Source organism: Pogoniulus pusillus, chromosome 1 (genome assembly GCF_015220805.1).
Source record: "Pogoniulus pusillus isolate bPogPus1 chromosome 1, bPogPus1.pri, whole genome shotgun sequence".
Classification (NCBI taxonomy): domain Eukaryota; kingdom Metazoa; phylum Chordata; class Aves; order Piciformes; family Lybiidae; genus Pogoniulus; species Pogoniulus pusillus.
The window spans coordinates 59,789-82,479 of record NC_087264.1 but is presented as its reverse complement, the minus strand read 5'-3'; the positions used below and the strand labels follow the sequence as shown (position 1 = coordinate 82,479).

General features: G+C 57.3%; 2 long non-coding RNA genes across 6 annotated transcripts; one reads left to right on the top strand and one right to left on the bottom strand.

Annotated features, from left to right (window-relative positions):
• The first annotated feature begins 16,108 nt into the window (after positions 1-16,108).
• Positions 16,109-22,420, top strand: LOC135191005 (uncharacterized). 5 transcript variants are annotated; one of them, XR_010308863.1, is made up of 4 exons: positions 16,109-16,401; positions 17,407-17,588; positions 17,685-19,356; positions 21,863-22,420. It is a non-coding gene; the product is annotated as an uncharacterized LOC135191005 (long non-coding RNA). The 5 variants fall into 5 exon arrangements; XR_010308821.1 differs by lacking the exon at positions 16,109-16,401 and adding an exon at positions 17,196-17,282; XR_010308879.1 differs by lacking the exon at positions 16,109-16,401 and having other exon boundaries at positions 17,259-17,588; positions 17,685-18,475; positions 18,556-19,356; positions 21,863-22,419.
• LOC135192828 (uncharacterized) lies at positions 17,060-17,437 on the bottom strand. The gene is made up of 2 exons (XR_010309083.1): positions 17,355-17,437; positions 17,060-17,275 (listed from the first exon to the last, which is right to left on the bottom strand). It is a non-coding gene; the product is annotated as an uncharacterized LOC135192828 (long non-coding RNA).
• Positions 22,421-22,691: the final 271 nt, after the last annotated feature.

Genomic DNA, 22,691 nt, shown 5'->3' with positions numbered 1-22,691 from the left:
TCCTAATATCCAGCCTAAATCTCCTCTCCTCAAGCTTCAATCCATCACTCCTTGTCCCGTCACTACAAGCCCTGGTAGAAAGTCACACTACAGCACAGTGAGGGTGTTGAGACACTGGAGCAGGTCGCCCAGAGAGGTTGTGAATTCTCCTTTGCTGGAGCATTGTATTGCAGGCCAGGTTGGATGAGGCCTTGAGCAATCTCTTCTATGGAAGGTGTCCCCTGCCCATGGTAGGGGGGTTGGAACTGGATGATCATCATCTTCATGGTGGAGAATTTCTTTCCAATATCCAATCTAAATCTCCTCTTTTCCAGCTTCAATCCATTCCCTCTTGTCCTATCACCACAAACCCTTACAAAAAGTCCCTTCCTGGCTTTCTTGCAGACCCCCTTCAGGCACTGAAAGGCCATAATAAGGTCTCCCTGTTGTCTTCTCTTCTCCAGGCCGAACAGCCCCAGCTCTCAGCCTGTCTGTGCTCTTCATGCAAGGCAAAGCTCCTGCCACCATTGTTCCTCTGACTGGGAAGTGTTCTTCTACCCGAGAGAACTTACTCCCTGGCACTGCAGAGATGATTTACTCCCCATATTCCACAGGAGAGATTATCTCCAGTTCCTATTATTCCCTTATCAATAATTCACCGTGCAGCCACCCTCTGGATCGCACTTGTGCTGCCTGCATCCTCTGCTGAAAGAGCGGCCGTGAGTAATCTCATCTCCTCTGCTGCTCTTGCTGAAGCAGAACGAGTAACTCACACTGCAAATGAGTCACATCCCCCGGGAAGCATCTCATTTTAGCATCCCCCCATGGATGGGGAGCAGCTCTGCAGAAGCACCTGCTAGGGGCCGCCAAGCCCCGTGGCGTTCAGACAAGTAAATAAACAATAGGGAGATAATTAAACTCGCTCTTTCAATCTTCTAGGAGGAGTTAATATAACAAAAACAAACCAGACTCCATCTCCTTTCCAGAAAATCCAATGCAATTAAATGATTAAAACAGAAAAGCAGCCATAAAACCTGAGGAGGAGAGGCCAGAGGAGCTGCTGTGAGAACAGATCGCCCGCTGAAGCCTCCCCCGCTCCCCACCAGCAGCACCAGCTTGGTGCTGCTCCCGCGCATCTCCTGCAGAAAAACAGCTGTGATGGGCACAGCTCAGCATCCCAACATATCACTTGAGAGCACGAGCACATTTATAGAACCATAGAATGTTTGAGGCTGGAAGAAACCTCAAAGCTCAGCCAGTTCCAAGGCCCTGCCATAGGCAGGGAACACCTCCCACTAGAAGAGGTCGCCAAGGCCTCATCCAGTCTGGCCTTGAACACCTCCCTGGGCAACCTGTGCCAGTCTCTCACCACCCTCACTGCAAACAACTTCTTCCTAACAGCCACTTTCAATCTCCCCTGTCCCACTTCAAACCCATTCCTCCTCCTCCTGACATTACCAGACCTTGTCAATAGTTCCTCCCCAGACCTCCTCTAGCCCTCTTCAGATTCTGGAGGGCCACTCCAATGTCTCCTGGAAACCTTCTCTTCTGCAGGCTCATTCATCCTGGAAACACACACCCAAAACAGGCACAAATGCCTCCTATCAGGGGCTGGACAAGATGGGCCCCTCAGCTCAAGAGAGATGTTGAGGTGCTGGAAGGTGTCCAGGGAAGGGCAGCAAGGCTGGGGAGGGGCCTGTGAGGAGAGGCTGAGGGAGCTGGGGGTGTGCAGCCTGCAGCAGAGGAGGCTCAGGGCAGAGCTCATTGCTGTCTGCAGCTCCCTGCAGGGAGGCTGTAACCAGGTGGGGTTGGGCTCTGCTGCCAGGCAAGCAGCAACAGAAGAAGGGGACACAGCCTCAGGCTGTGCTAGGGGAGGTCTAGGCTGGATGTTAGGAGGAAGTTGTTGTCAGAGAGAGTGATTGGCATTGGAATGGGCTGCCCAGGGAGGTGGTGGAGTCTCTGTGCCTGGAGGTGTTGAAGCCAAGCCTGGCTGGGGCACTTAGTGCCATGGTCTGGTTGATTGGCCAGGGCTGGGCGCTGGTTTGGCCTGGCTGATCTTGGAGGTCTCTTCCAACCTGGTTGATTCTGTGATTCTATGGCCTTTGAGGGTCCCTTCCAACCGAGTCTGTCAATCTGTGAATAGTTTGGCAGGCTTAAGAAGTGGGCCAGTGCAAACTGCATGAGGTTCTACAAGTCAAAGTGCAAAGCCCTGCACCTGGGTTGAGCCTACTCCTGGCACAAACACAGGCTGGGTGTAGAGTGGGTTTCAGAGCAGAGTAGTCCTGAAGAAAAAGATTTGGGGGTGTTGATTGATGAGAATCTCAAAATGAGCCAGCAGTGGACTCATGGAACCCAGGAGGCAACTCATGTCCTAGAATGCATCAAGAGGATGTGGCCAGCATGTCAAGAGAGGTGATTCTGGTGCTCTGCTTTACCCTGGTCTTGTGAGACCACACCTCAAGTGCTGTGTCCAGTTCTGCTGTCCCCATCACCATCTGGTGATGAGGAACAGAGGAGGGCTACATGCATAGTTCAAGGGCTGGAGTTATGAGGACAGGCTGGGGGAGCTGGGGTTGTTTGGCCTGGAGAAGACTCCAGGCTGACCTTATAGCTGCCTTCCAATACCTGAAAGGAACCTATAGGAAGGCTGGAGATGGACTTCTTCTAAGGACATCTAGCAACGGGACAAGGAGGGGGTTGATTTTAAACTGGGGGAGAGTAGATTTAGACTGGATCTTAGGAAGAATTTCTTCAGTATGAAGGTGGTGAGACTCTGGAATAGGTTGCCCAAGAAGGTTGTTGATGTCCCCTCCATGGAGGTGTTTAAGGACAGATTGGATGAGGCCTTGGGTGACCAAATCTAGTTGAGAGGCATCCCTGCCCATGGCAGGGAGGCAGGAGTGGATAATCTAGTGTGAGGTGTCCCTGCCCATGGCAAGGGGGTTGGAACTAGATGATCCTTGTGGTCCCTTCCAATGCTGACTGATTCTATGATCTCTGAGGTCCCTTCCAAGCTGAGCCATCCTGTGATCAAGGGCAGACACGATATCAGCTCAGCACATGAGCCTGCCACCTCCAACAAAACTTTCCCATTAGAGCGACTTACGGCTCCAAAGGTGCACAAGTGTCCTTTGGCACCAAAGCAGGCACCACTTGGGGGACGAAAGGTGATCTACCCCTTCCCAGCTGCTCCAGGAAACTCCATGAGCACAGCTTGGATGAAGCATCTCAGATGCCCAAGACACCTGTGCAGTCACTGACTGAACCTTTAACCTTGCAGAACAGTAACTGCTCAGTATTCAGCACTACATGAGGCCACACCTCCAACGCGGTGCTCAGTTTTGGGCCCCAGATACAAGAAAGATGTTGAGGTGATGGAGCACATCCAGAGAAGGGCAATGAAGCTGGTGAAGGATCTGGAGAACAGGTTTGGTGAGGAGCAGCTGAGGGAACTGGGGGTGCTCTGCCTGGAGAAAAGGAGGCTGAGGGGAGACCTTTTGGGTCTCTACAACTCCCTGAAAGGAAGCAGGAACCAGATGGGTGTAGGTCTCTTCTCCGCAGTGACAAGTGACAGGACAAGAGGAAATAGCCACTAGTTGCACCAGGATAGGTTTATGCTGGGCATTAGGAAAGACTTCTTCCTCAAAAGGATTGTCAAGCCTTGGAAGAGACTGTCCTGGGCAGTGGTGGATTCCCCATCCCTGGAGAGGTTTCAAGGTCATGTAGATGTGATGCTGAGGGACACAGTTTAGTTGTGACTTTGTAGTGCTGGGTTAACAATGGGACTCAAAAATCATTAAAGGTCTGTTCCAACCAAAACAATTCCATGAATCTATGAAAAGGCTTCTCAAGGGCAGTCCCTCACTGCTTGGCCAGGGCTGTTAGCACACAAAGGTGGAGCTGAAAACACCCAAACAGGTGCCCTTTACAACTCTCCAGGCCTCCTTATCTGCCCCTAAGCATCTCCAATAGCAGAATGCAACACAGCAGTGAGGATAGCCTGAGAAGATTGCTCTGTGGTAAGGCAGCTATGTGACAAGATCAACCCTGGGGACAGTAGGGCCATCAGCAGAGACAAGCTGCTGTTGGAGATATGAGACTTCTGCAGCCAGGCATTTTTCCTTTGGAGGAGAGTGTCAGGGTAGGCAGAGGCCCATGGGGGCTCATAGGCAACAGCAAAGCTAAGCCTGCATGGCCTCAGGCCAGCAGATGCAGAGATGTGACTCATATCTGTGGAGCACACATTCAGCCCTGGGCACTGAGACCATTAGCCTATGCCTGGACCCCTTCCTGTTACTTCTGCCTGGGTGAAATGAAATGGAAAAGAAATTGAATGAAGGTCTTGTGTAACACTGGAGGGGTCACTCTTTGGAGCTCTAGTAGGATCAGCAGCTCCCAGTCTACTGCTTCTCCAGCCACCAACAGAGGAGCTCCAGTAAGGATCTGCTGCTGAGGCAGCTGCAGCCACACTGGCCTCCAAAATTGGAGTTGCTGCCACCCGAGACACCAAAACTCAGCACTTGACAGTATCTTAAGGGGGTCTGCAGGAAAGCAGGGAGGGACATTTTAGGCTGTCAGGCAGTGATAGGACTGGGGGGAATGGAACCAGGCTGGAAATGGGGAGATTCAGGCTGGATGTTAGGAAGAAGTTGCTCAGCATGAGGGTGGTGAGAGCCTGGAGGGGGTTGCCCAGGGAGGTGGTGGAAGCCTCATCCCTGGAGGTGTTTAAGGCCAGGATGGCTGAGGCTCTGGACAGCCTGATCTAGTGTGAGGTGTCCCTGGACATGGCAGGGAGGGTGGAACTGACTGATCCTTGTGGTGCCTTCCAACCCTGACTGATTCCATGAAAAAGAGCTGACTTCAGGTGGGAAGTGAGCAGCCACAAAGTTATGGACTCACACGGAGCAGCCCTCGCAGGGCTGGTGTCTGGAGGAGCTGCTGTGCTGTGACGTGGAGGAAGGCACAGATCTGAGTGAGTGGACTCCTCACAGGCAGTGTTGGAACCTCAGACCTTTGGAAAAGACCTCTCAGATCATCGAGTCCAACACCACCAAGCCCACTAAACCGCGTCACAAGGTGATAAGTCTGCTCTTTCCTTTGAACACCTCCAGGGATCGTGACTGTATGGGGTTAACCCTCCAGGGGGAGTAACCCTGAACCTGACCCTAGGGGTCTTGACCCCTTCCCAGGGGTGGGTCTGAACACCACCGGGTGATGGTTAGCCCACTGCCCCTTCCTGTCCCATAAAAGCAGGGATGCTTCCTGTTCCTCTCTCTCTGCATCGCCCTCTCCGCATCACTCCGCTCCCTGCATACCACCACACCACGCGGCCAGCACCTATGAGGCAAAGTCACCACCACAAACTGGGGTTGTACTTACACCTTTTGTATTTTCCCTATTTTCCCTTCCCCATATCCTGTGTAAACTTCCCTACCTCAGATGCCTTCCTAAGTTATTGTTAACCTTTTCCTTTTAGCTTCCAAATCGAGTGAGATTGATTTATTCAGGTGTGCTTACCTCTCTCTATATATATCTAATCCCTTTCTCTGGGAAAGGAGGGGGAAGAGGGGACGGCACTCTACGAATGGTTATTGGTTCTATCAAACTTATTAGAGTCCCTGGGAATTTAAACTAGAACCGAGACAGTAACTCTGCCACTTCCCTGGGCAGCCTGCGCCAATATGCTGTCCCAGGCTTTGCACCAGCCCGGGCAGCAGAAGGTCAAAGCATGGAGGAGACCTTTGTCTGTGCAGCAGCCCAGAGATGAGCTACTGAGTCTTCACCAGTCCTATTGCAAGAGTGCCATAGGAAGGCAGGATGGGAGATGTCAAAGGCTTGCACCAAGCCCTGATGCCAGCCACTTGGGAAGTTTCTGCTCTCTCATGGTGTTCTGCCAGCTCTTTATGTCCCCAGCATGTTTCCTATGCTCAACACAGCATGGGAAAATGAAGTGCCTAACAGAGAGTTGGCTGCAGGATCTTTGCTTCAATTCTCCATTTCTCCAGTGACTTGGACATGGTTAGAGAGGTGAATATAGGAGACACCACGCAGAAGATGGGGGTGGGTTCAAACTGATGGACAGAGCTTTAGATAGCTGAGCAATGTGATGAATCAGTGTGAAGCTTCAGAAGAGAGGAGTGGGGGGAAAAGAGAAATCAAGGCTTGATTGGTCTCAAGGATCTTAAAGGTTTCTTCCAAGCTTGGACTCAAAGGAAAGGATGCATTGTAGCCAGGTGGGGGGTGGCCTCTTCTCCCAGGCAACCAGCAATAGAACAAGGGGACACAGTCTCAAGTTGTGCCAGGGTAGGTCTAGGCTGGATATTAGGAAGAAGTTCTTCACAGAGAGAGTGATTGGCATTGGAATGGGCTGCCCAGGGAGGTGGTGGAGGCACCGTCCCTGGGGGTCTTCAAGAAAAGACTGGATGAGGCACTTAGTGCCATGGTCTGGTTGATTGGGTAGGGCTGGGTGATAGGTTGGACTGGGTGATCTTGGAGGTCTCTTCCAACTTGGTTGATTCTATGATTCTATGTATTCTTGGGATGTGATTGCAGATCCCCAGGGCAGGTGGGAACTCCAGGGTACACAGGCCTGTCCTGCACGTGGCAGAAAGGATCACAGAATCACAGACTGGTGGAGATTGGAAGTAACCTTTGAGGATCATCCAGTCCAAACTCACTGCTAAAGCAGAGTCACTCACAGCAGCCTGCCCAAGACCACAGTGTCCAGGTGGCTTTGGAATCTCTTCAGAGAAGGAGACTCCACAACCTCTTTGGATAGCCTAATCCAGGGGTCCAGAACCTTCACAGCAAAGGATTTTCTCCTCCTGTTCAGATGGAACCTCCCGGGTTCCAGCTTGTGCCCACTGCCCCTTGTCCTTTCACTGAGCACCGCTGAAAAGAGCCTGGCCACATCCTCTTGCCTCTGGGCCTTTGCTCTTGCTAAGCATTGGTCAGATCCCCTCTGGGGCTGCTCTGCTCCAGGATAAACAGCCCCAGGTTGCCCAGGGAGGTCACGGATGCCCCCACCCTGGAAGTGTTCAAGGCTAGATTGTATGAGGCCTTGAGCAACCTGAGCTAGCGGAAGATGTCCCTGCCTGTGGCAGGGGGGCTGGAACTGGATGGTCTTTAGGGTCCTTTCCAACCTATAGCATTCTGTGATTCCATCCCACCCAAAGAATTTGTGGGCTGCAACTCACCACGGCACAGGCATCAGGAGAGCAGGGAGCACTGCCAGATGGGACAAAGAGCCTGAAGCATTACAGGATGCTGCTGCCTCCTCTTGATCCTCTTAAAAAAATAAATAATTAAATAGAGAAATATTTAACCCCCCCAAGTCACAAGACAAAACCCCTGAAGTGGTACCGCTTAAAACCAGCATCCACCTCTCCCAAGCACAGTTCCCATCCCAGGGAAGAAAAAGTGCCAGGAATCAACCCCAAATCACAGCTGACTCTCTACAGAAGCAGCACAAAGCTTTAAGCTGGAGGGGTAGATCATTAAGGAAAGACGTTTAGAGAAATTAAATCCTTTTCCTCCTGCTCCTCATGCTAATGGGGAAAACTGAAGCAGCTTTGCAGGAGGACAACATTTAGCAACATCTCACTCATCAAAGTCCTCCATCTGTTCTCATCCCCACGCTGAGTCTGTCAAAAAATCAGCTTTACTTCAGCCAACACCTGCCTCATTTTTAACCCAAGGAGAACAGTTCTGGAGAGACCTGTAACTCCAGGCAGAAAAAGCCAAAACACAAAGCCACCCAGGCATGAGAAGGGCCTGACTGATTGGAGAGCCATGTCAGCACTGAAGGGACGGTAAGAGGAGACGGTGAGGAAAACAAGGGGACAGTGAATGACTACTCAGTGCAGCTAAGTAATGACCTATCATTAGCATCCCAGACCCACCAGTGCTCCCAGTAGCTCAAAAATATCATCCAAGTGCTCCCAGTAACACTATGTGCACTCCCAGTCCCTCCTAGTAATCCTAGTAATGCTGCAGTGTCATAGGCCCTCCCAGTAACTCCAAATTCCCTTTCTAGTGCCCTGCAAAACCTTCTCGTGCTCCCAGTAACCCACAGATCTTCTTCTCAGCGCTGCTGTTGCTCCCAGTGTGGCCCTCATGTCCTCACACTACTGCAATATCACAATCTCTCTTCCCAGTGTTACCAGTACACCAAGTACTGCCCAGTCTCTGCCAGTGCTTCCAGTAATACCCAGTGCCCCCCAGTCCCTCTTAGTGCTCCAATAACTCCAAAATCTCTTCCCAGTACTCACAGACCTCGCAGTGCTTTCACAGACCCACCACTGCTCCCAGTAACTCCAGAATCTCATCCAGTTCCTCCCAGTAACAGCACATGCACTCCCAGTCCATCCTAGTGCTCCCAGAACGTCCCCAGTGCCCTCTCAGTCATTCCCACTGCTCCAAGGAACCCCCAAATTCCCTTCTCACTCCTATTTATTTCTGTGTCATCCCAGTCCTTCCTAGTACTGCCAGGATGTCCCCAGTGTCCACCCAGTAACTCCAAATTCCCCTCCTTGTGCTCCCAGTGCCCTCTCAGTTCTCCTAGTGCTCCCACTAACCCCCAAATCTCCCTCCCAGTGCATCCCAGTGACCTCCACAGTGCCTCCCACTGACTCCCAGTATTCCTATGAGCCGACAAATCTCCTTCTCAGTGCTCCAGTGCTCCCCTAGTCCCTTCCAGCCCCTCCCATTAACCTCACATTCCTTCCCAGTGCTCCCACTAACACCCAGAGCCCTCCAAATCCCTCGCAGTGCTTCCGGTATGCCAGCTGTGCCCTCCTAGTGTTCCCAGCAAAGCCTCTTCCTCATGCTTCCAGTTCTCCTCGTGCTTCCAGTAACTTCCGAACCTCCTTCCCTGTCTGGCTCCAGTATTCTCCCAGTTCCTCCAACTATCCCAAACTCTCTTCCCAGTGCTAGCAGTAACACAAAGTGCTGCCCAGTTCCTCCTGGTGCTCCCAGTAACTGTAAAATCCCTTCCAAGTAATTTCTCGGTGACTTCTTAGTGCTCCCAGTAACACTAAGGCTCTCCGAGGCCTTCCCAGTGTCCCCATTGCTCCCAGTGCCCTCGCAGTATCCCAGACGCTCCTGCCGTTGCTCCCAGTAACACTTAACCGCGCCCCAGTCGCTTCCCAGTCATTCCTAAATCCCTTCCCAGTGCTCCAAGTAATTCTCGAGTAGGCCCACACGGTGCTTAGAGCTGTACCTATAAACTGTGTGTGCATAACTGAAACCCCGCGGGTTTCCCCTTGCGTGGGCTGTGCTCTTTGAAATTAGACGGAGAAAGCAGAGCGGAGCTGAGCTTGCTCCCCCCCGGGCGGGAGCCAGTGCGCCGTGGGCTCTCAGTGCTGCCACCCTGTGTGTGCTAGCGGACGCTGCAGGTCGGTAACGGCATGTGCCGCCCCATCGCTGCTCAGTGCTGCCACCCTGTGTGTGCTAGCGGACGCTGCAGGTCGGTAACGGCATGTGCCGCCCCATCGCTGCTCAGTGCTGCCACCCTGTGCTTTACTCTCCCCACTGCAGCTGGTCAGCGGCGCCTGACTTCTCCTAGCTGCTGGGTGCCGCCGCGTTGTGTTTAATTGCCAGCACTGCGGCAGCGCCTCGGCGTGTGCCGTCCCGTGAGTCCCCCGTGCTCCTCCTTCGTCAAAAGTGGGAGGAGGAGGGGAGGGGAAGGAGAAGGGGGGGAGAGCGCCGTGTGGGGGAGATTCAAACCTGTTTGCACTTTAAGTATTAGAGTGAGGAGTTAAAGGGGCAGACATCTCTCCTTTTTCCGGACTCCTCCAATCGCCACGAGTGCGTAGTTAACGCTGGCTTTAAAATAAAGAAGCCTGCGGGCGCTGCGAGTTGGAGCCTGCGCCCTAGAGCGCGTCGTTGCTGCGGGGCCGTTGCTGCGGACTCCGCGCATGCGTTGCGTGGCGGCGGGTTACTATGGTCTCGGTTTCTCCGCATGCGGCTCGGAGGCGGAGGTGGAGTCACCCGAGTGCAGCCGAACGTAGCCGAAGTCAAGCTGACCCGGCTGGAGCCGGGAGGGCCGGGCGGGCGGGGTGTCCGTCCTCTCGGGGCGAAGGGCAGCCGCCCGCGTTCCCCGGCAGAGCTGCGTTCTTTCTCTCTCACAGCAGAGGCGTTTGGGCGGGTGAGTTGCTCAGCAGCGGCGCATCTGGGATGCGTTTTAGCGCAGCTGCCCTAAGTAGCAGGCTTTGTAGCTGCTCCATAGAGAGCTTCCTTTTAGTTTCAATAGAACAACGGCGGGAGCGGAGCTGTCTGCACTGCTGCGCTCCGCAGTCAGCCTAAGCAGCTGTTGCGTGCAGCCCAGAGACCGCAGATGAGTGTAACAGAGCAGCAGAACTAGTGGGTTCACGCTCTGGATTTTTGTGTCCTGTCAGGCCCAGAAGCCCCAGACATGTCCCAGCTGGCACCTTCAAGAGCAGCGTGGCCAGCAGGGCAAGGGAGGGGGTTCTGCCTCTTCTGCCCCTTTACTCTGCTCTCCTCAGACCCCACCTGCAGCCCTGGGGGCAGTTCTGCGGCCCCCAGCACAAGAAGGTCATGGAAGTGCTGGAGCCAGTGCAGAGGAGGCCACCAAGATGCTGAGAGGGCTGCAGCAGCTCTGCTCTGAGCACAGGCTGAGAGAGTTGGGGCTCTGCAGCCTGGAGAGGAGAAGGCTTCCAGGAGACCTTGGAGTGGCCTTGCAGGATCTGAAGGGGGCTGCAGGAAGACTGGGGAGGGACTATTGACAAGGTTTTGTAATGGCAAGGGGTAGTGGGTTTGAATTGGCAAAGGGGAGATTGAAAGTGGATGTTAAGAAGCTCCTTGCAGTGAGGGCGGTGAGAGACTGGCACAGGTTGCCCAGGGAGGTTGTGGCTGCTCCCTCCCTGGAGGTGTTCCAGGCCAGGTTGGATGAGGCCTTGAGTGACCTGTTCTAGTGGGAGGTGTCCCTGCCCATGGCAGGGGTTGGGACTGGCTGAGCTTTGAGCACTTCCAACCTAAACCATTCTGTGAATCTATCTAAAGGCAATGTGGGAGCATCTGAAGCGGTTTTGAGGGAGACAAGGGGGAAATCATAGAATCAGCCAGGTTGGAAGAGACCTCCAGGCTCATCCAGTCCAACCTAGCACCCAGCCCTATCCAGTCAACGAGACCATGGCACTGCCTAATCCACTCTTTTCTTCAACACCTCCAGGTATGGCCACTCCACCACCTCCCTGGGCAGCCCATTCCAATGCCAATCAATCTCTCTGTCAATAACTTCCTCCTAACATCCATCCTAGACCTCCCCTGGCACAGCTTGAGGCTGTGTCCCCTTCTTCTGTTGCTGGGTGCCTGGCAGCAGAGCCCAACCCCACCTGGCTACAGCCTCCCTGCAGGCAGCTGCAGACAGCAATGAGCTCTGCCCTGAGCCTCCTCTGCTGCAGGCTGCACACCCCCAGCTCCCTCAGCCTCTCCTCACAGGGCTGTGCTCCAGGCCCCTCCCCAGCCTTGCTGCCCTTCTCTCAACACCTTCCAGCACCTCAACATCTCTCTGGAATTCAGGAGCCCAGAACTGGACACAGCACTCAAGGTGTGGCCTGAGCAGTGCTGAGTACAGGGGCAGAAGAACCTCCCTCATCCTACTGCCCACACTGCTCCTGAGCCAGCCCAGGATGCCAGTGGCTGTCTTGGCCACCTGGGCACACTGCTGGCTCATCTTCAGCCTACTATCTGCCAGTACCCCCAGGTCCCTCTCTGCCTGCCTGCTCTCAGCCACTCTGTCCCCAGCCTGTAGCGCTGCTTGGGGTTGTTGTGGCCAAAGTGCAGAACCCTGCACTTGGCCTTGTTCAGTCTTGTCCCTTTGGCCTCTGCCCACCCATCCAGCCTGGCCAGGTCCCTCTGCAGGGCTCTCCTGCCCTCCAACAGCTCCCCACCTGCTCCTAGCTTGGTGTCATCTGCAAACTTACTGATGCTGGACTCAATCCCCTGGTCCAGATCACCAGTAAAGATGTTGAACAGGACTGGGCCCAGCTCTGATCCCTGGGGAACACCACTGGTGCTAGCTGCCAGCTGGATGTGGCACCATTCACCACCACTCTCTGAGCTCTGCCATCCAGCCAGTTCTTGATCCAGCACAGTACAGGTATAGGGCTTCGTTTTGGAATTCTAAACTTCTGTAGGACTTTACCTGCCAGATCCTTCCATCTGGATAAGCATTACTTATCCTCCTGTGCTAGTCTGAAGCAAGCTAGAATGTTTTGGTGAGAAGAACTAGATCACAGGCTGTGGAAGGAAAACAGTGGTGATGTCCACTTCCCTCAGAGTCTCTGAGGAGTTTGGGAAGGAGAAATGAAAACATCAGATAACACTCTCGCCACTTTCTCTCTCTCTCGCTTGGGCTGCTGGCTGAGCAGCATCTTACTCCCTAACCTCACCTTCCATTTGGCCTAACCCACTTTGCTTCTTAACCTCTGGCCGAACCTCTATTCTTCCTTAGGTTGAGAGGGGCAGGTGCAGGGGTGGTTGGGAGCCCCTCCTGGGGACTCAGGTTTCTGGGAGGGGAGTTGTGTTTCTGTATTACCTTTTACCTTGTCTATTTCTGTCTATAACTGCATATACTGTAACTATCTGCTTGTATATTGTGCTAGCTGTAAATAAATAGCTTCGTTCATATTCCCAGAGCTGAGTCTAGTCTGGGCGATTCCTAAGGCGTGGGGGGGCAGGGAACACCCAAACCATCACTTATTTTTATTTGGCTCCCCAACGTGGGGCAAATTCATCTTGAGTGATTGTTAATTAACTCTGAGAATCAGAATGAAGCTAATGAAGCTGTTTTACTTAGTGGGGGCTGTTGTGTGGCCAGTTTTCTGTTTGCTTGTGTACAATTGGATCAAAGCCCCCTCGAACAGGTCTCATGGAGAAGCTGCTTAAGCTTGCTCCTTCATCCTATGCTGACATCTGGCCAGCGCCTTTCTCTCAAGGGCTGATAAAGGAACTCACTGTTGGGGAGTTCACTGACCAGCTCAGGCAGGTAGAGGACAGCTTTTTCAGTTCCGCTCTCGAGTTGGCAGTTTTCCCGGCCGTGCCCTTGCCTGGGGCGGCACGACCGGCGCCGCGAAACCGAGCTACGGAACTCCCATTCCCTGCCGCTGGCAGCGACCGGGCGCTCGCGTCGGAACTTCCGGAGGCGGCCAGAGGCGGCCAGGATCGGCTGGAGCGGCCAGAGGCGGGCGGGCAGCGGGCAGGAGCGGCCAGAGGCGGCCAGGATCGGCTGGAGCGGCCAGAGGCGGGCGGGCAGCGGGCAGGAGCGGCCAGAGGCGGCCAGGATCGGCTGGAGCGGCCAGAGGCGGGCGGGCAGCGGGCAGGAGCGGCCAGAGGCGGCCAGGATCGGCTGGAGCGGCCAGAGGCGGGCGGGCAGCGGCCAGGAGCGGCCAGAGGCGGGCGGGCAGCGGCCAGGAGCGGCCAGAGGCGGCCAGGATCGGCCGGAGCGGCCAGAGGCGGGCGGGCAGCGGCCAGGATCGGCCGGAGGCGGGCGGGCAGCGGCCAGAGGCGGCCAGGATCGGCCGGAGGCGGCCAGAGGCGGGCGGGCAGCGGCCAGGATCGGCCGGAGGCGGCCAGAGGCGGGCGGGCAGCAGCCAGGATCGGCCAGAGGCGGGCGGGCAGCGGCCAGGAGCGGCCAGAGGCGGGCGGGCAGCGGGCAGGAGCGGCCAGAGGCGGGCGGGCAGCGGCCAGAGGCGGGCGGGCAGCGGCCAGAGGCGGGCGGGCAGCGGGCAGGAGCGGCCAGAGGCGGGCGGGCAGCGGCCAGAGGCGGCCAGGATCGGCCGGAGCGGCCAGAGGCGGGCGGGCAGCGGCCAGAGGCGGGCGGGCAGCGGCCAGGAGCGGCCGGAGGCGGGCGGGCAGCGGGCAGCGGCCAGAGGCGGCCAGGATCGGCCGGAGCGGCCAGAGGCGGGCGGGCAGCGGCCAGGATCGGCCGGAGGCGGGCGGGCAGCGGCCAGGAGCGGCCGGAGGCGGGCGGGCAGCGGCCGGGAGCGGCCGGAGGCGGGCGGGCAGCGGCCGGGAGCGGCCGGAGGCGGGCGGGCAGCGGCCGGGAGCGGCCGGAGGCGGGCGGGCAGCGGCCGGGAGCGGCCGGAGGCGGGCGGGCAGCGGCCGGGAGCGGCCGGAGGCGGGCGGGCAGCGGCCGGGAGCGGCCGGAGGCGGGCGGGCAGCGGGCAGGAGGGGCCAGAGGCGGGCGGGCAGCGGGCAGGAGCGGCCAGAGGCGGGCGGGCAGCGGGCAGGAGCGGCCGGAGGCGGGCGGGCAGCGGGCAGAGGCGGCCAGGATCGGCCGGAGCGGCCAGAGGCGGGCGGGCAGCGGCCAGGAGCGGCCGGAGGCGGGCGGGCAGCGGGCAGAGGCGGCGTTTCCTTCGGCTGTCGTTTCTAGTAGCGCACATAGCACACCGTGCCAGGTGGAACGGAGCTTTTGAGGCCTGTGGAGGAAAGGCTCCGGTGTCAGCGGCGTGGAGCGGGAGCGGAGCCGCAGAGGGCTGTGAAATGCGGGGGTGTGTCCGAGGCGGCGGCAGAGAGCTTCTGCTTACTGCGTGTTGGGTTTGCTTTGTCAGTCAGAACAGGGCCCGGCGGAGCTGCTTCCCAGGGGCCGGAGGTGCCCCGAAGCTGCTCAGCGTTGCCGCCCCTCTTGAGAGGGTGTGCGGGCACCTAAAGTGGGTCTGGCAGCGTCCAAAGGGCCTGGGGACATGCAAGGCAGGCTGGGAGGCGTCCAAAGGGCCGTGGGGCACATGGAGGCGCCTGTAAGCCTCCGGGTTTCCCCTGTGGGCTCCTGGAGGGTCCCAAAGGAGCTGGGCAGGGTCTCTGGAGCTGTGTGGCCTCTGTGGGTGCCGCAGGATTCGGGCGGGATCTGAGTGGTTCTCAGTGAGCTCTTTAGAGGTCTCTGTGGGGTCCCCATGGTATGTGGGGTCTGCTGTGGAGCTGTGGAGTCTCGGGGCTTGGGGAGCTAAGGATCTGGGGGTGTTCCCCTCTGCTTTCAGTGTCCAGGTGTGCCTGGACCTGCCAGCCATTGCCCTGCCGGCACCTGCAGGTGAGCCGGGGGCATCTAAAGGGGTTTGGGGAGTGACAAGGGGGTCTGAGGGCTATCGAAAGGTCTTTTGGGGGCATCTGAAGGGGTCTGGGGGCATCTGAAGGGGTTTGTGGGTACCCGAGGAGGCTGTGAGGCCTCTCAGTCTTCCCCTGGGGGCTCCTGGGGGTGTCTGGAGGATCCCAGAGGAGCTGGGGATGCTCTCAGTGAGGTTTGGGGCTCTCTGCGAAGCCCTCACAGTATCTGGGCTCGTCTGTGGAGCTGTGGGGTGTCGAGTTTGGGGTGCCCCAGGGTTTAGGGAGGTCTTGCTCTGTGTTTCAGTGTCCCCTGAGGGCCTGGGACCTGCAGCCATGCCCCCTGCGGGGTGTCAGGGCAGTCTGGGGGTGTGCAGAGGCCTTTGGGGGTGACACAGAGGATCTGGGTGCTTGTATAGGGAGTCTGAGAGCATCTGGAGGGGTTCTGGGCTCCCCAGAAAGGGTCTGTAAGCCTGTGCAGGGGTCTGTGTACATGTGAGGTGAGTGTGGGGGTATCCAAGTGGGATCTGAGGGCATCTAAAGGGTTCTGGGGTCATACAGAGGTGTCTGGGGGTCTCTGGGGGAAGCCCTTTGGTGCTCCAAGGGTCCCTCTGCAGGGTCCTGAAGGAGTTGAGAGGGACCTGGCAAGTTGCTGCTTGCTGCCAGGTGCTGCTGAGGGGCTTGAGTGGCGTCTGAAGAGGGTTTGGAGGCAGCTAAAGGCCATCTGGGGGCTCCTAAGGGGATTCTGAGGGGGCCAAAGGGGATCTGGGGGCATCTAAAATGGGTCTGTGAGTATCAAGAGGTCTTTTGGGCACATGTAAAGTGGTCTGGGGGCATCTAAAGCGGTGGGGCTGGATCTAAAGTGAGTCTGGAGGCATCTAAGGGAGATCTGTGAATGTCTAGAGGAGGTTCTGGGGATCTCTAAAGGTGTCTGGGGCTGTGCTAGAGGCTTCTGGGCTCATCTGCAGTGAGCCTGGGGGCCCTCAAAAGGGTCTGGGGACAGGTAAAATGGGCCTGGGGTCATGCAGCAGGGTTCAGGGGCATCAGAAGGGGCATTGGGGCATCAGAAGGGGCATTGTGAGCATCTAAGTTGGCCTGGGGTCCTCTGGAGGTTGCCTCCCTCTTTCTGTCTCTGTTGTTTGTGCCTGGGTGAGAGTTCTCTGCTGTGTTTGTTCTCTCTTTTTGCAGGGAGCTGAACTGCTTTGCCCCAGCCCAGCTGCAGATCTGCACTCAGCCTCAGCCCCAAGCCCTGGCAGGGTGGGATGCTTTGGTACCAGGCCGTGGAGCTGTTTGAAATGCAATTGCTGCTTGCAGCTGGTTCAGAAATGGATTTCCTGTGGCTGTGGGGGCAGAAATGTGTCTGTGGTGAGTTGGTGCCAAGTGCCAGCCTTGCTTAAAGCCTTCTCTTAGGCCTTTCAGTGTGCTGATGGTTGCAGAGGAGAAGCTCAGGGTGTGAGGGAGTGAAAACTGAAGGGGGTGTTCAGGTGTGGGGAGAGGCCTCTGCCCTGGAGAGACTGCTGGGCAGTGCTGCTGCAGCTAAGGTCTCCCTTGGGGAGCTGTTCCCCTCAGGGGCACTCTGGGGGCACTGTGCAGGAGGTGGCAGCCAGAAGCCAGAGCTGCCTGGGCCTCGTTGCTGTGCTGGCCAAAGCAGTTCACTTGTGCAGCTGTGCCACTTGCTGCTCAGGGCTGTGCTTGGGCAGAAAGGCAGCTGTGCCAGCAGCCTGTGCCACAGTGCAGTTGGTGCTGGTGCAGTGGAGCCTTTGCTCCTTGTGTCTTTTGTGTTGGGTTGGTTGGTTTGGGTTTGGTTGTTTTTTTCCCAGGTGCCAAAGCATCTGGGCCGTCTCTGATCTCACTGATCCCTTTTCTGTCATAAATGAAGCTTTACCAAAAAAGTTACAGTCGTGTCACTTCCAGCCTGATCTGCATGGCTTGAGCAGCCACTGCCAAAGAGCAAAGCCTTTGTCAGGGCTCTCGGAGCAGCTCGTTTGTTGTGTGTGTGAAAAAGGCAACCAAGTGTCAGGGGTTGTCTTTCCCATCTTCTGGTGGGGTGCTCTGACGTGCTTTATTTCTGTCTGGCTGTCACTGGTACGTGTCCCTGGCAGCTCAGGAGCATGTCTGCTGGGCAGTGCTGGGGGCCAGGCGTCCCTCCTGTGTGTGCATGGCCCACATGGCAGCACCCTGCAGTCAGAGCTGACTGTGCACTGGAGGTGGAGTGTTGGAGTGGGATCAGCTCAGAGCTCTGCAAGGTCAGTGCATGGCAGTGGAAAATGAAATGCTTTGGCAGTGTTTTTACTGGGGGCATAGGAGCGTGCCCTCACCTTCACAGTGTGAGTAACTGAGCTTTGTCCTTGGTTGTTTCACTCTTGGCAGGTTTGCACTTTGCTTTCCACTCCACTGGCCAAGCCAGCCAGATGTGCAGCAGCAGCAGCAGGATGGGCACGAGGGCCCCAGCTGCTGCGGTGAATCCGTCAGCACGGACGCTGGTGCCGCTGCAGCCTGGCCCTGCAGCCTGGCAGGGTGATCTCCTTTGGCTCGGCTCCTGTGGGCTCCAGGTAGGGTTTGTCTGTGTCTGCCAGGAGGGAAGGGTTGAAAAGGAGATTGCTCAGTCAGAGCTCTGACCTAGTAGCTGAAGATTCTGTCCAATGCAGATGCTGACAGAGCAGCTGGATGAGCAGAAAGCCTCTCGTGCAAACGGCTGTGGAGTGCTTCTCTCTGTTCCCTGCTGCTGGGAGGTGCTGACAGGTTAGGGTTTGCAGGGAGGCAGATCTCGCGGAGAAGGGCTGAACTCACTGTGCAAGGACACTGCACAATCCAGTGTGGATCAAAAGCGAGTGACAACTTTATTTAGTAGCCACACGCTTATATGTGTTACAGATAATTTATGCATACATGTAAGAAGCTAAATGGCTGAATCCCTAAATACCCCATTTGCTCTGCTTGAGTTGTCTGCTGACTCATCAAGGACAGTGCCTCCCTGGCTAGTTATATTAAATGCTGCCTTTGTTTATTCAATATGTCTTTGTTTCTGTGTGGCCTAGCACAGCCTTAATTTAGTTCCATATACTCATCCTGCTTGCCCACTTCTAAGTCATGTCCATTTTCCTTTAGCCATTCTGCAACAAGGGTTAGTGGAGGGGTGTGAAGAATTTGCAGGGATCTCTAAGGGTCTGCAGACACCTTTGAAAGGTCTGAAGTTGTCTGTAGATGTCTCTAGGGTGCTGCAGGGGTCTGCAGGCACCTCTTAAATGTCTGGAGGGGTCTGTAGCTGTCTGTAGAGGTCTCTAGAGCTTTGTAGAGGAATGTGGGTGCCTGCAGCTGTCTCTAGGGGTGTGTGGAGGTCTGCAGGCACCTTTCAAATGTCTGGAGGGGTCTGCAGAGCTCTGTCAGGGTCTGTAGATTTTGGCAGGGTTCTGTAGGAGTCTCTGGGCAGCTTTTAAAGGTGTGGAGGGGTCTGCAGGTGCCTGTTGAGCTTTGTCCATGTCTGTGGTGGTGTGTAGGTGAGTGTGGGTGTCTGCAGAGGTGTGAAGGGGTCTGTAGCTATTTGTCAGGGTCTGAGAGAGTCTGCAGAGGTCTGTAGAGTTGAGTAGGTGTTTGGAGGTTTCTGTGTGGGTCTGTAGGTGCCTGCAGGCATCAGTGAAGGCTCTGGAGGGGTCTGTAGATGTGTGCAGGGGTCTGTTAAATATCTGGAGAGGTCTGGATGGGTGTGGGGAGCTCTGTAGGGATCTGTATGTGTTTGCAGGCAGCTGCAGGGGTCCGTAGATGCCTGTAGGGATTTGCAGGGCTCTGTTAGTTCTCTGTAGAGGTCTGCCTGGGTCTGGAGGTGCCTTTTAATGGGTCTGTGGAGGTCTGGAGGGCTCTGCAGTGGGCTGCAGTGGTCTGTTAAAGGTGTGGAGGGGTCTGTAGGTGTCTGCATTCAGTGAAGGAGTTCTTTGGCTCCAGGACACTTTTGTCCAGTGTCTCTAAAGTGTGACTGTCCCAAATGAGATAGAGGTGCACTGGCAGCGTGTTTGCAGATGGCCCCAAGCTGAGTGGTGCTGGAGAGCAAGCAGAGGGGCAGGATGGCATCCAGGAAACACCTGGGCAGGCAGGGGAGCTGGGCCCAGGCGAAGCTTGTGAGGTTCCAGGAGAGCAAGGGCAGGGTGCTGCGTGTGGGCGGGAGGAAGCCTGCCTGTGCCTGCGGGCTGGGGGCGGAGGCGATAAAGAGCAGCCCTGGGGGTGCTGGGGAGAAGCTGAGTGCGAGCACATGGTGTGAGCTTGCAGGCCAGGAGGAGCCTGTCGGTGTCTGCAGGGCTGTGCAAGCAGCTGTAGGAGTCTGCCCAGGTCTGTAGGTGTCTGCAGGGGTCTTCTAAAAGGCCTGGAGGCATTTCTGAGTGTGCAGAGGTGTGCGGGGGTCTGGAGGCATCTGTAGGTACCCTTAGGGGCCTGGAGGGCTCTCTGGAAGTCTGTGGAGCTCTCTGGGTGTCTGTGGAGGTGGTTAGGGGTCTGTAGAGGTGTCTGTGGTGCTGTAGGTGTCTCAAAAGGCTGTGAAGGTCTTGAGGTGCCTTGCAAAGGTCTCGAGGTGTCTGTAGGGGTCTGTAGGGTTCTCTGGCAGTCTGTAGAGGTCTGTGGGGGTCTCTAGGGGCCTCTTAAAGACATGCAGGGGTCTGCAGGGCTCTATGGAAAGGTCGGGAGGGGTCCCTAGAGGTCTCTAGGAGGCTGGAGGGGTGTGCAAGTGTCTGTAGCATTCAGCAGGTGTGTGGAGGTTTCTGTTCTGGGCCCGCAGGTGTCTGCAGGCATCTTGTAAAGGTCTGCAGGGGTCTGTGGAGCTCTGTCAGGCATCTGTTAAGTGTCTGCAGGAATCCATTGAAGGTGTGGAGGGGGCTGCAGGGCTCTGCAGAGGAGGCTGTGGCTGTGTGTAGAGGTCTTAGGGGTGTGAAGAGTTTGCAGGGGTCTGTAAGGGTCTGCAGAGCCCTTGGAAAGGTCTGAAGTTGTCTGTAGGAGTCTGGAGATGTCTCTAGGGCACTGCAGGGCTCTGCAGGGGTCTGCTGCTGCGGGAGGAGTGGGCTGGCGGAGCCACGCCCCCTCCCTGGCCTTTCTTGCCTGGCTCTGGTTGCTGCCTCTTTATTTGCATAGCCACACCCCCTTTCCATAGCCACGCCCCCTCCCCATGCTGTGCCTGGCCCCGCCCCACAGTAACTAATTATATGGTGACAGATTTGGAGCTTCCTTTGGAGGAGGAGTTCAGGAGGTGGCTGCTGATTGGTGGAATGTGATGGGTGTGGTTTGCCACTTGTTCTGCCTCCCTCATTTGCATACATTTCAATATCAGGCTCTGCCTTTGAGTACCCTGGAGATGTGTTGGGGGTTGGGGAGGGGTTACCGGGAGGGTCAGCAGCTGATTGGTGGATCCTGTGGGGGCTGTGGGCATGGTCACCCCTGTGCCCCGCCCCCTCATTTGCATAAATGAAGGCAGGGTCCACCTGGCAGAGTTTGGTGCTTTATTGGGGGGGACACACGCATGACTGGTTAGGACGGGGAGGGTCAGCAGCTGATTGGTGCGTCCTCTGGCGTGGGCGGGGCCTGCCCCTGCCCCGCCCCTCCGAAGCGCTCGATGGTCTCCAGCACAGCCCCAGCAGCTCCAGGAAGGAGGAGATCTCCCCCCGCAGGCCTCCAGCCCCCCGGGAGACCCAGAGCCTGTGGGGGGAGGGCTCAGGGACCCCCAGACCCTCCCAGGGACCTCCAATAACCTCTCAGGGACCTCTGATGACCTCTCGGGGACCCCCAGACCCTCCCAGAGACCCTCAGACCCTCCTAGGGACCACCCAGGGACCCCCAGACCCGCCCACTGGCCTCCCAGAGACCCCCACTCACCTCCTTGTATGCCCCCACTAATCCCCCAGTCCCTCCCCGTCCCCGCCCAGCGCCCCCCAGTGCCCACTCAGGCCCTCAGCTTGTCCCCGCAGCACTGCAGCCTGGCCTGGGGGCGCTGCTGAGGCCTCCCCCAGGGCCGGGCTGGGGGCTGCAGGCCTGGGCCCAGCGCCCTCAGTGCCACCTGTGCCAGGCCAGCAGGCAGCGGCAGCAGCACCTCCCTGGCAGGGCAGGTCAAGGAGCCTCGGGGGAGGGACCCCAGCACCCCCCAGCGTCCCCCCAGTCCCCTCCCACTGCTCCCAGTCCCCCCCAGGCACCCCTGGGACTCTCTATGGCACCCACAGACCCTTCCCCTCCCCCCCAGCCACCTCTGACCCCCGTCAAAACCTCACCCGGGGACCCCCATGACACCCCCAGACCCTCCCTCTGCTCCACTGCCCCCTCCCCCCAGCCACCTCGGACCCTTCCCAAGGCGCCCCCAAACCCCCCCAACCCCGGGGCCGCCTACAACACCCCCAGACCCTCCCCCTACCCTCTTCAGCCACTTCGGACCCCCCCCAAATCGCCCTGCGACCCCCCCCAAGTGCCCCTGGCAACCACTGACTCATCCCCAGACCCTCCCCCCACTGCTCGCCCCCCCCCAGCCACCTCATCCCTCCCCCCGGGACTCCTCAAACCCCCCTGGGGCCCCCCCGAAGCCCCTCTGGGACTCTCCAAAACCCCCCAGCCCCTTCCCCCGCTCCCCCCCGAGCCCTCTCGGACCCCTCCCGGGACCCCCCAACTCCGCCTAAGACCCCCCCCGGGCTGGGTACAGCCGCAGCAGCTCGCTCCGCGCCGCCATCTTGCCTCCGTGCCGTCACTTCCGGCTGGCAGGCGACGCTCTGGGCTCTCCTCTCGCTGGTCAAAGCCGCTCTAGGCCTCCGAGGTCCTCCAGGCGCCACTGCGAGCGGCTCCGGGCCAAAGCAATGTCTGTGCTCAGCTGCAGGGATGGATTTGCCTGCACTCAAGCTGCTGCTGCCAGAGCCCCTCCGTGTCAATCTGTGCTGCCGTTGGGTTCTGCAGCTCTCTCCAGCAAGCATGGCATGAGCTGAAGGAGCAGCAGGAGCAGCATGGCCGTTCCCCAGGCAGCAGGAGGGTTCAGCCCAGCACCAGCTCATGCGGGAGGAGCAGATGCTGAGGAACATCCCCCACGAGACGCAGGTGGCCAAAGAGGCTGGGTCAGGTAAGGCTTTGTGTGGAGTTTGTGCTCCTTCTGGCAGTCAGGTGCACCGGTTCTGAGGAGTAGAAGCATGGAGTGGTTGCTGTTGGAGAAGAGCTTCCAAATCATCCAGGGCAGCCCTTAAGGCAGCACTGCCAGGTCACCCCTAAAGCATGTCCCTGAGCAGCACAGCTGTAGGACTTTGCCTCCCTCCAGGTAGCTGCAGCCAGCAGTGAGCTCACTGATCAGACTCTGTGCTCAGAGCAGAGCTGCTGCAGCCCTCTCAGCATCTTGGTAGCCTCCTCTGCACTGGCTCCAACACTTCCATGTCCTTCTTGTGCTGGGGGCTCCAGAACTGCCCCCAGGACTGCAGGTGGGGTGTGAGGAGAGCAGAGGCAAGGGGCAGAATCCCCTCCCTTGCTTTACTGGCCCCACTGCTCTTGCTGCAACCCAGCACACAGTTGCTGTCTGGGCTGCATATGCACACTGCCAGCTCATGTTGAGAGCTTTTCACCAACCCAGACTCTTAGGTCCTTTTCCTCAGGGCTGCTCTCAGCCATTCACCACCCAGCCTGGATTTGTGCTTGGGATTGCACTGATGCAGGTGTAG